Source organism: Tachypleus tridentatus, chromosome 4, assembly GCF_004210375.1.
Source record: "Tachypleus tridentatus isolate NWPU-2018 chromosome 4, ASM421037v1, whole genome shotgun sequence".
NCBI classification, from domain to species: Eukaryota; Metazoa; Arthropoda; class Merostomata; order Xiphosura; family Limulidae; genus Tachypleus; species Tachypleus tridentatus.
This window is the reverse complement of record NC_134828.1, coordinates 105481881-105495227: the sequence shown is the minus strand read 5'-3', so window position 1 is coordinate 105495227 and position 13347 is coordinate 105481881.

Here is a 13347-nt window from a genome sequence, read left to right as displayed (position 1 = left end):
ATTCTAATAATCAGATTTCTGAAACACCTACCTACTACTACTATCACAGTAAAACGTTATATTATCTACACATTAAAATTATATAGATATGATGAAAAATCATGCCTACAGTTACAGAATAACTTATTACACATTGAATTTCTAAAACAATTATCATAAACTCTTGCATTTCAAAGTTTCCAACATCAGTTTATGGTTTAATAAACAATACCATAATAAACAGAAACAGTGTTTAAACAAAAAATCACTGGTGATGAAAAAGGAATTTAGAAGCGTCATGAGAAATGATGTCCACATAATGAGAGGATGGCCGAATACTGTCCTCAAGAGGATGAGAAGTTGATAAATCCTAAGTAGTATAATGTGGTTTTAAATTTACCTCAGTTTAGACAATAACACAAATGCAGCAGGTCTAACTATGTATTGGCTTACAAGAGTATACCGTACATTACATATTAGTATTTACTCATTAATGTTTAAATTTTAGTAACATTTCTTAAAACGTAGAAAGTAAATGAGAAATACTTTGAAAAGACGTTGATTTCGATACGTACCCGTGCTACGAAATTCTTCACTCGCGCATACATACATAATTTTCCTAAGCCTTGTTTAGAATTGAGGGTAAGGCTACGAATTCTTCACTCCGTGTGTAGGGCATTGACTTAAAAAAATCAGATTAGAGTATTAGTATTCTCAAAATCCTGTATTTAATTTACCAGGGTCTCTAAATAAAGTGTATGTGGGTTGAAAAATCCCATACCTATTCAGAGCTACGTTTTATTAATTACACACCTACAGTTTCAGCAGAATTCTTTCTCACGTTTTCAAATCACTTATAAACATCTGTCAGGATTACATTGAGGGAAAATTCTCTTCTATTGGTTATAAACTTATGTTACTTAGAAGTAGGTGGTAATAGTTAAGACCAAATGATTGGTTTAAAGGCGGAGTTACTGTAGTAATTTGCTAAATATATTGTTATCTCAGCAAATCGTAGAGGAGGGCGGTTCTTATTTTATATTTAGCTGTCTGTATCTCAATTTCGAGGTTCTAATTCGTTAGATACTTGTATTGCGGGCGTAATCAAATAGAAACTGAGCAGTTAGACAATTGGACGTGTTATGTGACACATAAGAGCCAATACTTAACATTTTCCCTTTACAGTTTTTCTTAAATGAGTAAGTTAAAACATATATAATTGTAAAATTGAAATTAAACTACGATTTCATGCTAATCTCATTGACGAAAGTGATTAAAAATGTTATTTAATAAACTTTTGAAAATAACGATCCAAAGGTCTCAGCACGTGCAATTTAACCTAGATGGACGAATGTGTGTTTTTGTGTGTTTTCTTATAGCAAAGCCACATTGGGCTAGCTGCCGAGCCCACCGAGGGGAATCGAACCCTGATTTTAGCGTTGTAAATACGTAGACTTACCGCTGTACTAGCAGGGAGCAAGGAACGAAGCGAATAGATATCTGTGCACTGTCTGCCACGGGTATCGAGACCCGGTTTTTAGCAGCATAAGTCTGAAGACATATGGCTGTGCCAGTGGGGGGACTTCCACATATTTATCATAAGTAGTAGGTTGAATTCCTTTTCACTGAGCTGTTATAAGTATTATTGATAGCAATAATTTAAATACCATACAAACTGTACAAGTTTAATTAAAATAATTCTTACAAGAACTAGTAATAGTCTGACTTAAAATTTACACAATATTTAGTCTCTTGTTTATTGTAAGACTTAATATTCGTAAATATTATTCCTTTAATATACGTTTATTTTAAAATAGAAAAGCTACTTTTATAACAATATTGGCCTGGCATGGCCAAACGCGTAAGGCGTGCGACTCGTAATCCGAGGGTCGCAGGTTCGCGCCCGCGTCGCGCTAAACATGCTCGCCCTCCCAGCCGTGGGGGCGTTATAATGTGACGGTCAATCCCACTATTTGTTGGTAAAAGAGTAGCCCAAGAGTTGGCAGTGGGTGGTGATGACTAGCTGCCTTCCCTCTAGTCTTACACTGCTAAATTAGGGACGGCTAACACAGATAGCCCTCGAGTAGCTTTGTGCGAAATTCCAAAACAAACAAAAGCTACTTTTGTAACAATATTCTTCAAATTTACTATCACTAGAAAGTTCACCTCTGTCATACACATATGTATGAAAGTTTGGATGTATACAGCAAAACAAATTGTCATTCTAAGGTAATTCTCAAAACAGTTTATGATTTATTTAGAATATAATGCAGGCATACGACAAGTCACCTAATTAATGTTAGTTTATGTTGTGATAAAGTGATTCGAAACATCAAAGTTTTATTAAAAACATTAATAGATCAACTAAGTTAAGAAATTAATTCATTTGTTATAATTTTTTCTTCAAAAATTAAAATGTATTAAAAGAAATTTCCAGATACATTTCTGAACTTTTTGAATTGCTGATAAAACAACAGTTAAAGAGTAACGTTATCACATGTATGGCTGATATTTTTCGTTAACAATATCGAACATGAATTTCATTAACTTTCCACTAAGAATTCACTATTTAATCTTTGAGTAAGAAAATAGTATCAGCATTTATAAGTAACTCTTTCTATTTTTAATAAAAAAAAAGACAACAAAACAAATTAGGGTTAATGCGTAAACTTAAACAAATAAAGTGTGTGTGTAAAATTAAAGTGTATCCTAAAGAACACAGTTACTAGAGAACATTTTCCAAACATTAATTCTTGTCAGAAGATGGGGTTTGAAACTTGAAGCAACATAAAACACATGAATAACATTAAATGTTAAAAATTTGTTGATAACTGAGTTTTTTAAAAGTCAGTAACCAAGTTAAGATATCAGTGTACATAAAAAACTATTATAAAAGATATAGATTCTTAATATATATTTTTTAAACACGTAGATGTCAAAACCTGTCAAACTAATGCTCTAAACTGAGTAAAAAATTTCCATGTGAGCTGACATAAACAATTTAATGGATAAGGATGTTAGATAGGGTTATGCATTTTTTATTTTGTATTAAGTTATAAGACTGCCATGGATGATTGGTAATGTTCTAAAATACCTCTGATAAAAATATATAAATCTATTTATTTATTTGTCAAGTATATTAATTATTAATTATGTCTGAAATATCATTTTTAGAAATGACATCATAATCAAATCCTTAAATAATTTCCGAAGTCAAATCGGACAGTTTCTGTGAGATAGTGTTGATGTCATGATCAGAGCAACTATCGCATGGAATATTGTAAATATTACAACAGTTTACAATACTTTCCAGGGTAATCATCGCCAGTTTGATAGATATTACAATGTCCGTATAACCAGTCTCCAACTTTCAAGTAAAATTCTATAATACTCTCGGGAATTACAAATAAAAGTTGTATCAAGCTAATACCACATCACTTCACCTATTCTTAACTGTTATATCATCTACCATGTTCCTAATTACTTTTTAGTTGTTTTCAGATCTGAAAATATTTTATACTTTATTGTTTAGCTTTCATTCAGTTTCATGTTTCACTTCTTTAATATGAAATAACATTACATATAGAAATAGTTTTATTATGTAGAGCATTGCTTGAGACTATCCTTAACGTTGAAGTGAGGTTTCAGACGGTACTTCTTCAGATAAGTCAGTTGTAATCAATAGCTCCTCGTCTGTTTATGTAAGGAAGAAATTAGTAAACTATAATTCTGTTGAGAAGCTCCTTCTGTTTAAAATGTGGCTACTTCACTGATGTAACTTATCTTACCAGATGTGTTCACTGACACAGAGAATTTACAGATCTTAATCATATGTACAACCTCACTTAAACCAACACAGTTTTACTGTTGTTGACTACAAACACAATTACCTTCCATTACATATCACCTATTAAACATACCAATAACTCATATATTACTTGACAACTTATATTACAGAACATGATAGTAATATCAGCCACCTCTCATGAGAAACCTCTTTTATATAAATCAAACACTAACTTAAAAACATAATAAGTCAAGTTTAAACCAACATACAACCATCATCTGATACTCAGATTGGTATGTACAGTTGTTAGAAAAACAGATGCAACACTCATCGTTACACTGAACACAGAACATCTAGTCCTTAGTCAACTTACTGTTATTAGCTGTCCACCTGTACATTTTTTAATTTATTGTATATTTGTGAAAAACATAGCCCCAACACCAGCCACGTGCTCAATGAATGCAAATGTGAAGACTTGTATAGCATTTCAGTTGAGAATTTAAAATAATTTCTCTACAACATTATACCTCAAACACCAAAAAATTAATATAAAAAAGGATGTTGTAAGTGAGATTGTATAAGTCAGTTTAGTATTAACAAATGGTTTAGACTTTTATAAATTAAAATAACATACATATTTGTTTCTTCATTTTTTATATTTTTAAAAAATTGTTAAAGTTATTTTTAAACTCCTTATATTAACTATGTTTTTACGTATTTCTTGTTATAATATTTTTATTTCCTTAGCTGTATTCAACACCTTGTTAATACTTTCTTTGTTATATTGTTATTATTAATACTCATGTTTCTATCTTGTAAAATATTATTTTCTCAACTGTTGTATTCGATTCAAAATTTCCTGTCATTAACCAAAAAGCTTGTTTCTGGCTTGAAAAAGAATATTTGTTTAAAACATTACAAGAAAATAAAACCAAATTTAAAGTAATTAAACACAAAGTTTAATTTATTTTATTAGCCTTCACACTGTTCTGTTATTTTATATAAACACACACACTTACTCATTACACACATTTTCACACTGTTCTGTTATTTTATATAAACACACACACACTTACTCATTACAAACATATTACACACATTTTCATTCATCTGTTTTGTTTTTTTGAATTCATAAACAGTCTGTATCAATATTTCTTTTGATAAATTAATATCTCTATAGGGCTATACTTGATAATGTAAGTTTAAGTCACATCTGTTCTTGTTGAAGTATACTAGACCTGACTATCATTAGTTACTGTTGTCTCTATTTCTTTAATGTAGAAACTTTATATTAATGTAAGTTTCATGTTTACATGATTTACTAAACAAGATTCTGGCTATATGACTTACAGAAACAAAAATGAACCTAGACCATCAACTGGCATGCTGCATTAAACCAGAGTTTTACGAACTTATACAACAAAACATAAACCAAATCAACACTTGGAATGACAGAGACAAAAAAGATCTACCACAACAAAAAACTTGAGAAACTAAGATGCAAACAAAAGAAAAGACAACACGAGAAACCATTGATTAACCTCATAATTAACAGATCTGACCGACAATTAAACACAGATGAGATACATCAACTTAACAAAGGACCCAACTTCGAAATACCACCTAGGTACATTCCAACTTTAGAAATTAAAGCATGTTTAGAGGACTTAACCAGGAGACTTGTGATACTTTCCACAGAAAACAAAATCAACAGAAAATAACCAACAGAAAGAAGACAATTTTGACAATACTATTGACATCCAACAGCCAAACTTCTTGGGAAAAATTAAAAATTAATATTTTCCAGAAACACCTAAACGATTTTTTCAAAGAATTTTCTCACAAAACCATCAACATAATTTCACAAAACAGAAAACTAAAAAACAACCTCACAAAAAGAGACATTAATTCCATTAAAACCTAAAACAAGACAAAAACATTAAAATTCTAAAAGCAGATAAAGGAAATACTATAGTCATAATAAACACAAATGAATACATCCAAAAAACAAAGAACCTCCCATCAGACATAAACAAATTTAAACCAATACACACAAATCCAACAGAGACACATGAAACGAAACGAAACAAAATACTACTATAAACGAAAAAAGCTAACACAATTTCAAAAACACCACACCACAAATACACGGCATCCCCAAACCTCATAAACCAGATTGTCCACTATGACCAATAATGTACACATATGAATCGTTTAATTACAGTTTTGGTAAATACATAGCATGGGCATTCTCCAAATATGTAACATCAGCCAGCTTACTCATCAAAGACTTAATTTCAAATCTAACCTCAATCTTCTTAATCATAAAGCCTTAATGGCCAGTCTTGATGTAATATCCCTCTTTACAGAAGTCCCAACTGCTGAAGTCTGCAAGATAGCGTTAGAACTCTATATCCAAGACCCTAACCCATCAATAGACATTCCAGCAACCAATTATCAACCGTTATAGAATTCACCAAAATGAAGACAAACTTCATGTTCAACAACCACAACTATATACAAACAAATGGCCTCAGATTTTCTACATATGTTTATTTTAGATATAAGAACACTTTTCTGTGGGGAATACAACTTGTATACAGTTGAGAATATGAAAGGAGATGACGTTTCTCTCTATAACTGTTTTTAAAATAAGATTACTTCACCTATCTAATGTTATCAGTGTTAATAGCTTTCATTAAGTTGAAATTAAAACTCTACTAACTACAACTAATGCCTCTGTAGTCCCTCATTAATTATAATTAACAAAGTGTTTGTTTCCTTTCCCAATGTGCAAAACTAAATACATTGGCACTTTTTAAGTAAAATTAATTCAATGACACTGATGAAAAGAAAAGTACACTTTCTGTTTAGTGTGTGCTTATCAAAACGTACGAGTGAAGATGTACATGTTTTATATTATATCATGATACACAAATATAGTTTTTAAAAACTGTACTGTCCTACAACTTATAATGTAAGGAAGCTGCTCAGTCACCATGTTTACTGGTTAACTGTTTATGTTGGACAAGTATCTGAGTTTGGAATTTTCCTTATAAATCGGCCTGTAACATCACTCAATACCACATCAACAACAACACCCTGTAGTTGTTAAATTAATTAACTTTATCTTCCCCCCAGATCTAAATAAATCTCTGCATCAACACATTTAACAAAAGTGAAAACCTTTGTTCTATTGTTCGACAGTTAATTCAGGAAAAACATGTTTCGCCATTTCTGGATTTTAGATAAATCCCATTATTTTAATAACATAATGATCTCTAGACAGTTTAAATGAACAGCTTCAGTTCATTTAGAAAACAATTTAGAAACAAATGGGGAAAAAAAATAAAACCAAGAGTACTAAAAACACAAACCTGTCAAGTCTTCAACACAGTGAACCACTTCACAGTTTTCTTTATCACTTTTGTACTATCTCATAAAGTTTTAATTATAATATCTTAGCTATTAAGTTGTGTTAGAAAATGGAAAGCCAAAAGCACAAACTTCCTATACCCACCTTTATGAAACCAAATATTGCTGCTTCTTTTAAGCAATTAAAGACATGACCTTAGTTTAAGAACATTTCAGAAACCAAAATACTCTTAGTGAATAGATCAGAAATACCCATTGTGTAGCTTTGTGCTTAACTCAGAAGCATTTGTTGTATTTTTAAGTAGCACAAAATAAAAACTCTCTGCCACAGAATTCTACCAAGTCCTTAATATACCAGTTAAATGTCTCCTTATTAATTCTATACCTATCCCAATGCACCACTTCTTTAATTGATTTTTCTTTTAATTTTTTTTATCTTAATTTGTTTCAACTCTTTTCAAAAAACAAAAGATTTACTTTAGTTTCTCATACTCAATTTTTTTTTCTTGTTGTGATTTTATTTAAATTTGTTCTGTCTTCAAATTATGCAGTATGCTTTGTTTCTATTTTTAAAACTTAGTTCATTTCAACTGTTTTAAGTTCCATGTTTATGTTGAAAATAGATTATTTGGCAGGAAATATCCATATGTTGTTGTTCATATGATGCTTTTCTATAGGCTTCAGGAAGCAGAATAATTAGGCTTATAAGTGAGAGGGCAAAATCTGGCCATTTTATGTCAAATCTAACATATTATATCCCAGTACACACCTCCAGTACCCCTTACCATGTGTGCAAAAGTTTTAGATCTGTCTCTCTCTCACACACACACACACAATAGTTCTCTTTCATTATTATTGACAAAAAAATCTTTACAATAAAAAGAACTTTCTAATAGTATAGCAATATTTATTATTTTAGATATATTTATACTTATTCATCACTTAAACTACTTGTGGTTTGTCAATATTTTAAGAGTCTCTGACATGTGTATATTGTTTCAGTTTAAGTATTATAAATTTATTTATAAGTATTATAAATAATTGACTTTAATGGTAATGTGTAAGATATGATGATATCTCTATTTAAAAAGAGATAAGACTTCTACACTTGTGGTTCGAGAGAGCTGTTTGAAAAGTTTAATGTAGAACAAGTGTACTGAGATTGGTGGAGAGAACACTTGAAAATGAAAGTTTGGATGTATACAGCAAAACAAATTGTCATTCTAAGGTAATTCTCAAAACAGTTTATGATATATTTAGAATATAATGCAGGCATACGACAAGTCACCTAATTAATGTTAGTTTATGTTGTGATAAAGTGATTCGAAACATCAAAGTTTTATTAAAAACATTAATAGATCAACCAAGTTAAGAAATTAAATAATTTGTTATAATTTTTTCTTCAAAAATTAAAATGTATTAAAAGAAATTTCCAGATACATTTCTGAACTTTTTGAATTGCTTATAAAACTACAGTTAAAGAGTAATGTTATCACATGTATGGCTGATATTTTTCGTTACAATATCGAACATTAATTTCATTAACTTTCCACTAAGAATTCACTATTTAATTTTTGAGTAAGAAAATAGTATCAGCATTTATGAGTAACTCTTTCTATTTTTAATAAAAAAAGACAACAAAACAAATTAGGGTTAATGCGTAAACTTAAACAAATAAAGTGTGTGTGTAAAATTAAAGTGTATCCTAAAGAACACAGTTACTAGAAAACATTTTCCAAACATTAATTCTTGTCAGAAGATGGGGTTTGAAACATGAAGCAACATAAAACACATGAATAACATTAAATGTTAAAAATTTGTTGATAACTGAGTTTTTTAAAAGTCAGTAACCAAGTTAAGATATCAGTGTACATAAAAAACTATTATAAAAGATATAGATTCTTAATATATATTTTTTAAACACGTGGATGATAAAACCTGTCAAACTAATGCTCTAAACTGTGTAAAAAATTTCCATAGGAGCTGACATAAACAATTCAATGGATAAGCATGTTAGATAGGGTTATGCATTTTTTATTTTGTATTAAGTTATAAGACTCCCATGGATGGTTGGTAATGTTCTAAAATACCTCTGATAAAAATATATAAATCTATTTATTTATTTGTCAAGTATATTAATTATGTCTGAAATATCATTTTTAGAAATGACATCATAATCAAATCCTTAAATAATTTCCGAAGTCAAATCGGACAGTTTCTGTGAGATAGTGTTGATGTCATGATCAGAGCAACTATCACATGGAATACTGTAAATATTACAACAGTTTACAATACTTTCCAGGGTAATCATCGCCAGTTTGGTATATATTACAATGTCCCTATAACCAGTCTCCAACTTTCAAGTAAAATTCTATAATACTCTCGGGAATTACAAATAAAAGTTGTATCAAGCTAATACCACATCACTTCACCTATTCTTAACTGTTATATCATTTACCATGTTCCTAATTACTTTTTAGTTGTTTTCAGATCTAAAAATATTTTATATTTTATTCTTTAGCTTTCAATCAGTTTCATGTTTCACTTCTTTATATATCAAATAACATTACATATAGAAATAGTTTTATTATGTAGAGCATTGCTTGAGACTATCCTTGACGTTGAAGTGAGGTTTCAGACGGTATTTCTTGAGATAAGTCAGTTGTAATCAATAGCTCCTCGTCTGTTTATGTAAGGAAGAAATTAGTAAACTATAATTCTGTTGAGAAGCTCCTTCTGTTTAAAATGTGGCTACTTCACTGATGTAACTTATCTTACCAGATGTGATCACTGACACAGAGAATTTACAGATCTTAATCATATGTACAACCTCACTTAAACCAACACAGTTTTACTGTTGTTGACTACAAACAAAATAACCTTCCATTACATATCACCTATTAAACATACCAATAACTCATATATTATTTGACAAGTTATATTACAGAACATGATAGTAATATCAGCCACCTCTCATGAGAAATCACATTTATATAAATCAAACACTAACTTAAAAACATGATAAGTCAAATTTAAACCAACATAGAACCATCATCTGATACTCAGATTGGTATGTACAGTTGTTAGAAAAACAGATGCAACACTCATCGTTACAATGAACACAGAACATCTAGTCCTTAGTCAACTTACTGTTATTAGCTGTCTACCTGTACATTTTTTAATTTATTGTATATTTGTGAAAAACATAGCCCCAACACCAGCCACGTGCTCAATGAATGCAAATGTGAAGACTTGTATAGCATTTCAGTTGAGAATTTAAAAATAATTTCTCTACAACATTACACCTCAGACACCAAAAAATTAATATAAAAAAGGATGTTGTAAGTGAGGATGTATAAGTCAGGTTAGTATTAACAAATGGTTTAGACTTTTATTAATTAAAAAAAAACATATATATTTGTTTCTTCAATTTTTATATTTTTAAAAAATTGTTAAAGTTATTTTTAAACTCCTTATATTAACTATGTTTTTACGTATTTCTTGTTATAATATTTTTATTTCCTTAGCTGTATTCAACACCTTGTTAATACTTTCTTTGTTATATTGTTATTATTAATACTCATGTTTCTATCTTGTAAAATATTATTTTCTCAACTGTTGTATTCGATTCAAAATTTCCTGTCATTAACCGAAAAGCTTGTTTCTGGCTTGAAAAAGAATATTTGTTTAAAACATTACAAGAAAATAAAACCAAATTTAAAGTAATTAAACACAAAGTTTAATTTATTTTATTAACCTTCACACTGTTCTGTTATTTTATATAAACACACACACACTTACTTATTACACACATTTTCACACTGTTCTGTTATTTTATATAAACACACACACACTTATTCATTACACACATTTTCACACTGTTCTGTTATTTTATATAAACACACACACTTACTCAATACAAACATATTACACACATTTTCATTCATCTGTTTTGTTTTTTTGAATTCATAAACAGTCTGTATCAATATTTCTTTTGATAAATTAATATCTCTATAGGGCTATACTTGATAATGTAAGTTTAAGTCACATCTGTTCTTGTTGAAGTATACTAGACCTGACTATCATTAGTTACTGTTGTCTCTATTTCTTTAATGTAGAAACTTTATATTAATGGAAGTCTCATGTTTACATGATTTACTAAACAAGATTCTGGCTATATGACTTACAGAAACAAAAAATGAACCTAGACCATCAACTGGCATGCTGCATTAAACCAGAGTTTTACAAACTTATACAACAAAACATAAACCAAATCAATGACAGAGACAAAAAGATCTACCACAACAAAAACTTGAGAAACTAAGATGCAAACAACAGAAAAGACAACACGAGAAACCATTGATTAACCTCATAATTAACAGATCTGACCGACAATTAAACACAGATGAGATACATCAACTTAACAAAAGACCCAACTTCGCAATACCACCTAGGTACATTCCAACTTTAGAAATTAAAGCATATTTAGAAGACTTAACCAGGAGACTTGTGATACTTTCCACAGAAAACAAAATCAACAGAAAATAACCAACAGAAAGAAGACAATTTTGACAATACTATTGACATCCAACAGCCAAACTTCTTGGGAAAAATTAAAAATTAATATTTTCCAGAAACACCTAAACACAACATCTTAAACGATTTTTTCAAAGAATTTTCTCACAAAACCATCAACATAATTTCACAAAACAGAAAACTAAAAAACAACCTCACAAAAAGAGACATTAATTCCATTAAAACCTAAAACAAGACAAAAACATTAAAATTCTAAAAGCAGATAAAGGAAATACTATAGTCATAATAAACACAAATGAATACATCCAAAAAACGAAGAACATCCCATCAGACATAAACAAATTGAAACCAATACACACAAATCCAACAGAGACACATGAAACGAAATGAAACAAAATACTACTATAAACGAAAAAGCTAACACAATTTCAAAAACACCACACCACAAATACACGGCATCCCCAAACCTCATAAACCAGATTGTCCACTATGACCAATAATGTTCACATATGAATCGTTTAATTTCAGTCTTGGTAAATACATAGCATGGGCATTCTCCAAATATGTATCATCAGCCAGCTTACTCATCCAAGACTTAATTTCAAATCTAACCTCAATCTTCTTAATCATAAAGCCTTAATGACCAGTCTTGATGTAAAATCCCTCTTTACAGAAGTCCCAACTGCTGAAGCCTGCAAGATAGCGTTAGAACTCTATATCCGAGACCCTAACCCATCAATAGACATTCCAGCAACCAATTAGGAACCCTTAAAGAATTCACCACAATGAAGACAAACTTCATGTTCAACAACCACAACTATATACAAACAAATGGCCTCAGCATGGGTAATCCAGTATCACCAGTTCTAGCCAATATTTTTATAACACGAGTTGAAACAATCAATTAACACAGCATTACATCCACCACTATACTGGTACAGATATGTAGACGACATGATTGCGGAATTCACATCTACAGAACACACGCTTAATTTTTTCAATCACATTAATTCTATACATCCCAACATCAACTTCACATGTGAACAGTAAGAAAGAAATCAAATATCATTGATGATAACATGAGTTACTTTGTTCCTTTTGGTAAAGGTTTGGATTTTATGTTTTATGATGGGGTCTGCTAGAAAATTTTAAAAAATGCAGATTTTCTACTTATGTTTATTTTAGATATGAGAACACTTTTCTATGGGGAATATAACTTGTATAAAGTTGAGAATATGAAAGGAGATGACGTTTCTACCTATAACTGTTTTTAAAATAAAATTACTTCACCTATCTAATGTTATCAGTGTTAATAGCTTTCATTAAGTTGAAATTAAAACTCTACTAACTACAACTAATGCCTCTGTAGTCCCTCATTAATTATAATTAACAAAGTGTATGTTTCCTTTCCCAATGTGCAAAACTAAATACATTGGCACTTTTTAAGTAAAATTAATTGAATGACACTGATGAAAAGAAAAGTACACTTCTGTTTAGTGTGTGATTATCAAAACGTACGAGTGAAGTTGTACATGTTTTATATTATATCATGATACACAAATATAGTTTTTAAAAACTGTACTGTCCTCCAACTAATAATGTAAGGAAGCTGCTCAGTCACCATGTTTACTGGTTAACTGTTTATGTTGGACAAGTATCTGAGTTTGGAA